The following is a 10,158-nucleotide window of genomic DNA, read 5'->3' as shown; positions in this document are numbered from 1 at the left end:
GACTTAGGCTTCATTTACATTATATTATCTGGTTTCAACTTAGGTTTTATTTATAATATTATATTAAAGCATTTGTATAATATTTTCAACTTTAACTCTAAAGCTGTATTCAGAGCCTTACATGTATTATCAATTTTCAGACTTAGGATTCAGTTAGGGAAATTACACTGTATTATGATGTTTAATAATTAATATTCAATTAAAACTTTACAGAATGAGGATTAATTTAGAAGACTGTATTATAATATTAACTTTTAAAATTAAGATTCAAGCAGATTTGTGCTGGAGCCTTGTGTATTGTGAACTTGGTAAGAGTGTTTTATAAACTATGTAACATGAGGATGATTTTGAAGAGAACATTTTATACACATACACATCTTGTAGGTTTACTTGTTTAGTTACCGTGACATCAAGGTAATGACTGGTTTATAGCAAGTCCTTCTATGTCGTGACGAGTAGGAATATAGTAGAAAACTGAAGCAAAACACATGCAAATGGTCAGAAGAGTAGAGTTTTATTGTCCATATACATATTTGAAATACACACACATATGTATATATATGTAATATTCAACACAAACATTATATTGTAGAAGAAATTTACTCAATCCGCAACACACGAATGAGTAGGTCTGTTACATCTAAAAAAATTCAACACTGTCATTTAGTGTTTTGTTATCAATAACAGAAGTGTAGAATGTAACATTTGGTTTATACTATACAATAGAGATGTAACAACTGTTTCAATCGGCTCTGAGTAAAAATTGGTTTTTACAGGATGGATTTGTTGAAAATAGTTTGTTTACCAGACTCAGACATGTGTTAAATATGTTATTGTTTGTTTTGTTGATACCAACATCATTAGTTATACTATAGTCTACTTGGGACCTGTTCACAAGTGTGTATCTTGTAAATAAACCCGATGTCAGTAGTTATTCTATAGTCTACTTGGGACCTGTTCACAAGTGTGTATCTTGTCAATAAACCCAACGTCAGTAGTTATTCTATAGTCTACTTGGGACCTGTTCACAAGTGTGTATCTTGTCAATAAACCCAACGTCAGTAGTTATTCTATAGTCTACTTGGGACCTGTTCACAAGTGTGTATCTTGTCAATAAACCCAACATTAGTAGTTATACTAAGGTTCCTTGGGACCCGTTCACACACAAGTCTGTATCATGACAATAAAACCAACATCAGTAGTTATACAAAAGTTCACTTGGGACCTGTTCACAAGTCTGTATTTTGTCAATAAACCCAACATCATTAGTTATACTAAGGTCTACTTGGGACTTGTTAACAAGTCTGTATATTGTTAATAAACCCAACGTCATTAGTTAGAGCAAAGTTACATGAGACCTGTTCACAAGTTTGTATCTTGTGAATTAAAACAACATCATTTGTTATACTAAAGTTTACTTGGGACCTGTTCACAAGTTTGTATCTTTTCAATAAACCCAACATCATCGATTCTACTAAAGTATACGTGGGACCTGTTCACAAGTCTGTATCTTGTCAACAAACCCAACATCATTAGTTTTCATCTCTTGCAAGGTGTGAGTGAGAAAATGACGGATGAGATCACCTTTCCTTCGAAAGACTTTATCACAAGAGTCGCAGCTGTAGGGCTTGAGACCGGTGTGCGTGAGAAGATGAGTTTTGAGGTTACTTTTCTGGTTGAAACTACGGTCACAGAAGGAGCATTTATGAGGAGGTTTCTTGATATGGATGACCCTGTGAACAGCCAGAGTACGAGACTGACAGAAACTTTTTCCACATTCCATACACTTGAAAGGTTTGTTTTTAAAATGGACATACCTGCGAATAAACATATATTTTCAAAATTTAGTGAGTAGTTTGTTGGTCAGGAACAAGGTCAAATCAATTATCTCTACCAAACTATTCAATACTTAAATTCCCACTATCTCTACCAAACTGTTCAATACTTGTCTTCACACTATCTATAGCAAACTATTGAAAACTTGTATCCACACTGAATCTACCAAACTACGCAATACTTGTATTCAGACTATCTCTACCAAACAAATCAAAACTTGTATTCCTACTCTCTATACCAAACAATTCAAGACTTGTATTCACACTATCTCTACCAAGCTACTTAATACTTGTATTCAGACTATCTCTACCAAACTATTTAATACTTGTAATCACACTATCTCTACAAAACTATTCAATACCTATATTCACACTATCTTTACCAAACTATTCAATGCCAATTTTCACACTATCTCTATCAAACTATTGAAAACATATATTCACACTCTCTATACCAAATATTCAATAATTGTATTCACATTCACACTATTTGTACCAAAGTATTTAATACTTGTAATTACAGGCTCTATCAAATTATTCAATATCTGTATTCACATTGTCTCTACCAAACTATTCAAAACCTGTATTCACTCTTTCAGTACCCAACTATTCAATTCTTGTGTCTACACTATTCAAAATTTGTATTCACACTATTTCTGAAAACTATTCAATACTCTAATTCACACATTCTATACCAAACTATTGAATATTTGTATTCACAATGTCTTTACAAAACTATTCAATACTTCTATTTACACTAACTATACCAAATTAATTAATACTTGTATTCACACTAGCTCTACCAAAGTATTAAATACTTGTACTCATACAATCTCTATCAAACTATTCAATATCTGTTTTCACGCTATATCTACCAAACTAATTAATATTTTATTCACACTATCTCTACTAAAATATTCAATACTTGTATTCTTACTCTCTCTACCAAACTATCTAAAACTTTTATTTACATCATCTCTACCAAACTATTCAATATTTCTATTCACACTGTCTTTACCAATCTATTCAATACTTGTATTCACACTATCGCTACCAAACTATTCAATGCCTGTATGCACACTATCTCCACAAAACTATTCAATACTTGTATTCACCAAACTAATGAATAATTGTATTCACATTATCTGTATCAAATTATTCAATACTTGTATTCGCACTATCTCTATCAAATTATTCAATACCTGTATTCACACAGACTATATCAAACTATTCAATACTTGTATTCATACTATCTCTTCAAAACTCTTCAAAACTTGTATTCACACTATCTCTACCAAACTATTCAATACTTGGTTTTACATTATCTCTACCATACTGTTCAATACTTGAATTCACACTCTCTCTACAAACTATTTAAAACTTGTATTAACATTATCTGTATCAAACTATTTAAAACTTGTATGCACACTATCTATACCAAACTATTCAATATTTCTATTCACACTGTCTTTACCAATCTATTCAATACTTGTATTCACACTATCGCTACCAAACTATTCAATGCCTGTATGCACACTATCTCCACAAAACTATTCAATACTTGTATTCACCAAACTAATGAATAATTGTATTCACATTATCTGTATCAAATTATTCAATACTTGTATTCACACTATCTCTATCAAATTATTCAATACCTGTATTCACACAGACTATATCAAACTATTCAATACTTGTATTCATACTATCTCTTCAAAACTCTTCAAAACTTGTATTCACACTATCTCTACCAAACTATTCAATACTTGGTTTTACATTATCTCTACCATACTGTTCAATACTTGAATTCACACTCCCTCTACAAACTATTTAAAACTTGTATTAACATTATCTGTATCAAACTATTTAAAACTTGTATGCACACTATCTATACCAAACTATTCAATATTTCTATTCACACTGTCTTTACCAATCTATTCAATACTTGTATTCACACTATCGCTACCAAACTATTCAATGCCTGTATGCACACTATCTCCACAAAACTATTCAATACTTGTATTCACCAAACTAATGAATAATTGTATTCACATTATCTGTATCAAATTATTCAATACTTGTATTCACACTATCTCTATCAAATTATTCAATACCTGTATTCACACAGACTATATCAAACTATTCAATACTTGTATTCATACTATCTCTTCAAAACTCTTCAAAACTTGTATTCACACTATCTCTACCAAACTATTCAATACTTGGTTTTGCATTATCTCTACCATGCTGTTCAATACTTGAATTCACACTCTCTCTACAAACTATTTAAAACTTGTATTAACATTATCTGTATCAAACTATTTAAAACTTGTATGCACTATCTATACCAAACTATTCAATATTTCTATTCACACTGTCTTTACCAATCTATTCAATACTTGTATTCACACTATCGCTACCAAACTATTCAATGCCTGTATGCACACTATCTCCACAAAACTATTCAATACTTGTATTCACCAAACTAATGAATAATTGTATTCACATTATCTGTATCAAATTATTCAATACTTGTATTCACACTATCTCTATCAAATTATTCAATACCTGTATTCACACAGACTATATCAAACTATTCAATACTTGTATTCATACTATCTCTTCAAAACTCTTCAAAACTTGAATTCACACTCTCTCTACAGACTATTTAAAACTTGTATTAACATTATCTGTATCAAACTATTTAAAACTTGTATGCACACTATCTATACCAAACTATTCAATACTTGCATTCATACTATCTCTACCAAATTATTCAATACTTGTATTCATACAGTCTATACCAAACTATTCAATACTTGTATTCATACTATCTTTCCCAAACTATTCAATACTTGTATGCACACTGTTTATACCAATCTAGTCGATACCTGTATTCACACTATCTATACCAAACAATTCAAAACTTGTATTGAGAATATCTCTATCAAACTCTTCAGTAGTTGTATTTACAGTATCTGTACCAAACTATTCTATACTTGTATTCACAATATCTCTACCAAAGTATTCAACAATTGTATTCTTACTCTGTCCACAAAACTATTTAAAACTAGTATTCACACTATCTTCTCGAAACTATTCAAAACTTGTATTCCTACTCTCTCTACCAAACAATTCAAAATTTTTTATTCCCGCGATATCTACCAAACAATTCAAGACTTGTATTCACACTATCTCTACCAAGCTACTCAATACTTGTATTCAGACTATCTCTACCAAAATATTTAATATTTGTACTCACACTATCTCTACGAAACTATTCAATACTTGTATCCACACTATATCTTCCAAACTATTGAATACTTGCATTCACACTGTCTCTACCAAATTATTCAATGCCTTGTATGCACACTATCTCTACCAAACTATTCAATACTTGTTTTTACACTATTTCCACAAAACTATTCAATACTTGTATTCACCAAATAGATGAATAATACATCAAACAAATGAGTAATTGTATTTAAATTATCTCTATCAAATTATTCAATACTTGTATTCACACAGTCTATATCAAACTAACCAATACTTGTATTCATAATATCTCTACAAAACTATTCAATACTTGTATGCACACTGTTTCTACCAAACTATTCAAAACTTGCATTCTCACTATCTCTACCAAACTATTTAATACTTGCATTCACACTATCTTTACCAAGGTATTCAACGCTTGTATTCATGCTATCTCTACTATACTATTCAATGCCTGCATTCGTACTATCTGTCACAAACTATTCGAAACTTGTATTCACCCTATCTCTAACAATGTATTCAATAGTTGTGTTCACACTATCTCTACCAAACTATACAAAACTTGTATGCACACTATCTCTACCAAACTATACAAAACTTGTATGCACACTAACTCTACCAAACTATTCAATGTCTGCATTCACACTATCTGTAACAAACTATTTGAAACCTGTCTTTAACACTATCTTTACCATAATACACATAACTTGCATTCACACTATTTATACCAAACTATTTAATACTTGTGTTCACACTATCTCTACCAAACTATACAATACTTGTATGCACACTATCTCTACCAAACTATACAATACTTGTATGCACACTATCTCTACCAAACTATACAATACTTGTGTGCACACTATCTCTACCAAACTATTCAATGTCTGCATTTACACTATCTGTAACAAACTATTCGAAACCTGTATTTAACACTATCTTTACCATAATACACATAACTTGCATTCACACTATTTCTACCAAACTATTCAATACTTGTATGCACATTATCTCTTCCAAACTATTCAAAACTTGTATTCACGCTTCCAAACTATTAAATGATTGTATTCACACTATCTCTACCAAAGTATTCAATAATCCTACTTTATCCTTTCCCTTATTTGTAAATATTGCACTGTTTGTAATTCGATTTTAACTGAAACTCAGTACCTCAGTAGACCCTACACTAATTGCACTTGACTAAAACTCAATACCCTGTTAGACACTTGAACAATAACGTAACAGCCATGTATATTTTATACTGTTTATATTCTAACTAACTAAAACTCCACAAAAATTGTTTTGATACTACATCATTTGTATTATAACATTTGTAAACCTAGCTATATTGTTAAGAGTTTGTATTGTGACATCTTTAAATCTAACTTCATTCTACACTGTTTGTATTCTGACATCTTTAAATCTAACTGCATCCTTCAGTTTGTATTCTGACATCTGGAAATCTAGCTCCAAACTTCACTATTTGTGCTCTAGGTTAACATCAAGTTCATCTTTAAACCTGTTCTTCTCGATAGTACTGCTAACTTCATCTGGGTACCTGTTTACCTGTATGGTACCATTAAGTTAATTTTTAGTACCATTAAGTTCATGTGGATAGTACCACTTAGTTCGCCTATCAACCTGTTCATCTGGATGTGGTAGTACCTATATGTTCATCTGTACTTGTTTGTGTAGTACCACTAGTTTCATCTATAAACCTGTCCACCTGTGTAGTATCACTAGTTTCATCTATAAACCTGTCCACCTGTGTAGTACCACTAGTTTCATCTATAAATCTGTCCACCTGTGTAGTACCACTATATTCACCCAATATCAGAAAATAAAGACACTGCTTAGAAACTTTAGATGTAATCAACACAAATGATCTATCACTAAACCACAATAATGGTTTTGTATTTGGCATGATCTGTTCATCGTTCATATACTTGATCTTTACTTATATCCTGTTACCTGCTGACAGACTTTCTTCACATTTATTCCCTACTGTCTTTGTAACGATATATAAACTTTGTATGTCTTATAACTTATTCTACCTGAAAAAGACAAACTAATGATATATTGAAGTATGTAGCATTTGCCACCATCAATATAACTCTTTGCCAGGTTTGTAAATAATTGTTCTCCTACCTATTGTTATATTAGCTCAATGTGTTTCCTTACTCGAATAAACTATTAGTATTATTTACAAACAATCACAAGATTCTTTGTTCTATAATTTAGTAAGGGCTACTTAACTGTGGTTTCCTACATGATCTTATCTCTTGCAAGCTTTGTTCCAGACAACTAAAGATGGCCATATAAAAAGTGGACTACTCACCTGTGGTCCCGCAGATGATCTTGTCTTCGGAAAGCTTTTGACAGATGTCACACGTGTAAGGTCGTTCGTCTGTATGTGTTCTCACGTGGATTAACAAGTTGTAGGACTTGGTGAAGCGACGTTCACAGTATTTACAGATGAACTCTTTCTTTGGTCGGGAGGACACCCTTTTGTCTAACGTTGTCCCAACGTGTGTCTTCCCAAAAAATCCTGGATGAATCGTTGAAGGATAGACGGGACTGAAAAGAAATGGAAAGGGATGACCAGAGTCACCAGAAGAGTTTGATAATGTAGCATCGGGTGCGGTTGTTGGTGTCACTGGAGCACTGCTGCTGGAGGTCACAGATTCAGCAAGATGTGCAAAGTCAAATCTTTTAATGCCCTTAGTTGACGTATCCTGGACAGCCAGCCTGTTAGCTGTGTGGTATGGATCGGGTAAACAACTAGGAGTACGGCTACAACACTTGAAAGGTAGAAAGAAAGTGGAATACGTTGACCTGGCAACCACGGGTAACGGGAGTGTATACATAGGGGGTAAGATAATTGATTTGGAACACACAAAACTGTCTGATGTGAGGGTCAACGTGGATTCTGAGTGGCTTATGGGGGTCAGCGGAGAAGTGGGAAGTACCTCTCCTCCATCGTGCCGGTCAACAACAAAACAGAACATGATTTCGACAAATGTATATCTTGTTTACAGAGCAGATTTTGTAAACCTCCGCTGCTAGACGTCAGCCACTTAGTGCCAGCTCATAATCCACTTACACAGAAATCCGGAACTGACCCTGAGGGAGAGGGCGGAGACGCTATATTGCACGCGCTCTGGTCTCTGACTCTTAAAATTTCTCATAAGCTACACTCGAGTGTCACCTGGTGACAAAACTTCCGACAGCACACTCTTTCATCATAGTAAAATCCTAGTGTCGATCACAGTTTTATTTTGGACAAATATATATAATTTAAGGAACTTTGGTGAATAGCGTGAAGATAAAAAAAACGACTTTTGTTAGGGGAGTTAAATCGAAGAAAATTTTAGTTTTCATAGACTGTGTCAAAAAAGTGCTACGCTCTAGCCTGTAGCTTCTTGATAAATAGAATTTTAAATCAAACTTCCTATTTTTTATTAGTGAAAAAAGTTTGTTTGTTTGTTTTGGAATTTCGCACAAAGCTACTCGAGGGCTATCTGTGCTAGCCGTCCCTAATTTAGCAGTGTAAGACTAGAGGGAAGGCAGCTAGTCATTACCACCCACCGCCAACTCTTGGGCTACTCTTTTACCAACGAATAGTGGGATTGACCGTCACATTATACGCCCCCACGGCTGGGAGGGCGAGCATGTTTAGCGCAACGCTGGCACGAACTCGCGAACCTCGGATTACGAGTCGCACGCCTTACGCGCTTGGCCATGCCAGGCCAGTGAAAGAAAAAATAAAAATAAATCAAAACAATTGTAACTGAGTTGGTAATCAATATGATATCATTCGTTATTCCCTCAACTATTGAAAGTTTATCTATTGGTATTCCCTTAACCATTCAGAGTTTACCTACTGTTATTCCCTCAACCATTCAAAGTTTACCCACTGGTATTCCCTCAACCATTCTAAGCTTATCTATTAGTAATCCATTAACCATTCCAAGTTTACCTGTTGGTATTCCCTCAACTATTCAAAGTTTACCTATTGATATTCCCTGAACCATTCAAAGTTTACCTACTGGTATTCCCTGAACCATTCACAAGTTTATCTAAATAAAATTTATGATGCTCAAGTATGTCTGGTGAAATCCAGTTTTTCTAAGATAAGCCGTTGTTGGAAAACCATTTCAAGTGGAGTTTTCTTTATAACCATCATGGTTTTATATACATCGTTTTCTTTATAATAACTATGATGTTACATTAGGGTTACCTTTGTTATAACCATGATTTCATATTAGAGTTACCTCTATAACCATTATGACTTTATGTTGTTTTTTTCCCATATCACTATGATTTTGTATACTGGGTTTTCTTCATGAACGTGCTATTACTCAGAAACATGTACTGATAGTAGGAAAGCAAGGCACCTGACAAATAAACGTTTCACAGACCCATAAAAGCATCAATACCATGGGAGCTATTCGTGCTCTACTCTGTGTATGAATAAGTTATATTAATGTTTGGAGCATACAAATTAGCAAGTCGCTTAAAAATCACTACTGCTATAAATTCACTGTCAAACGGAATGTATCACAACTATATTTGATATTACCTGGCGTTCTTAGGTAATGTGATGTATTACAGTCGTTTCCAACATTCGTATCACATGAGAGACTTACTATCCCTTTCATTTAATGATGGTAGTGGAAAACAATACATTATGTATCAAACAGGGAACCGAGGAGCATCTATAAAAAGACCTACAAGAAGTCCTACACTAGTCATGGTATGCAAAGTGTGGCGTCTTGTAACAGATGAAAATCCACAAACATGAATTTCTGTAGAAAGGTTCGTGCACGCACTCCAGAAATAGTATGCAAAGTATTCAAAAAGAATGTTCGTCTAGAAAAGGTATGTCACGTGCACACAAACTCCTTTCATAACATATCCGTTCAATCGTCACATACCTCACACAGCTTGAAAATAAAACGGGTATTAAACACGAAGACAATCTAATCAAGCTTTCTGAAACATCATTAATTAATATTTGTGTAATTGGATTATTAAAGCAGATAAT

The 10,158-nt window shown here is 33.3% G+C and overlaps 1 pseudogene across 1 annotated transcript; it reads right to left on the bottom strand.

The window, feature by feature from the left end:
• Positions 1–504: 504 nt before the first annotated feature.
• Positions 505–8,323, bottom strand: LOC143233467 (uncharacterized; annotated as a pseudogene). Its single transcript, XR_013018183.1, has 2 exons — positions 7,450–8,323; positions 505–1,817 (listed from the first exon to the last, which is right to left on the bottom strand). The product of XR_013018183.1 is annotated as an uncharacterized LOC143233467 (transcript).
• Between the last annotated feature and the right edge of the window lie 1,835 nt (positions 8,324–10,158).

Source organism: Tachypleus tridentatus, chromosome 12, assembly GCF_004210375.1.
Source record: "Tachypleus tridentatus isolate NWPU-2018 chromosome 12, ASM421037v1, whole genome shotgun sequence".
NCBI classification, from domain to species: domain Eukaryota; kingdom Metazoa; phylum Arthropoda; class Merostomata; order Xiphosura; family Limulidae; genus Tachypleus; species Tachypleus tridentatus.
The sequence above is the reverse complement of the archived record's forward strand: the minus strand, read 5'-3'. Positions and strand labels throughout refer to the sequence as shown.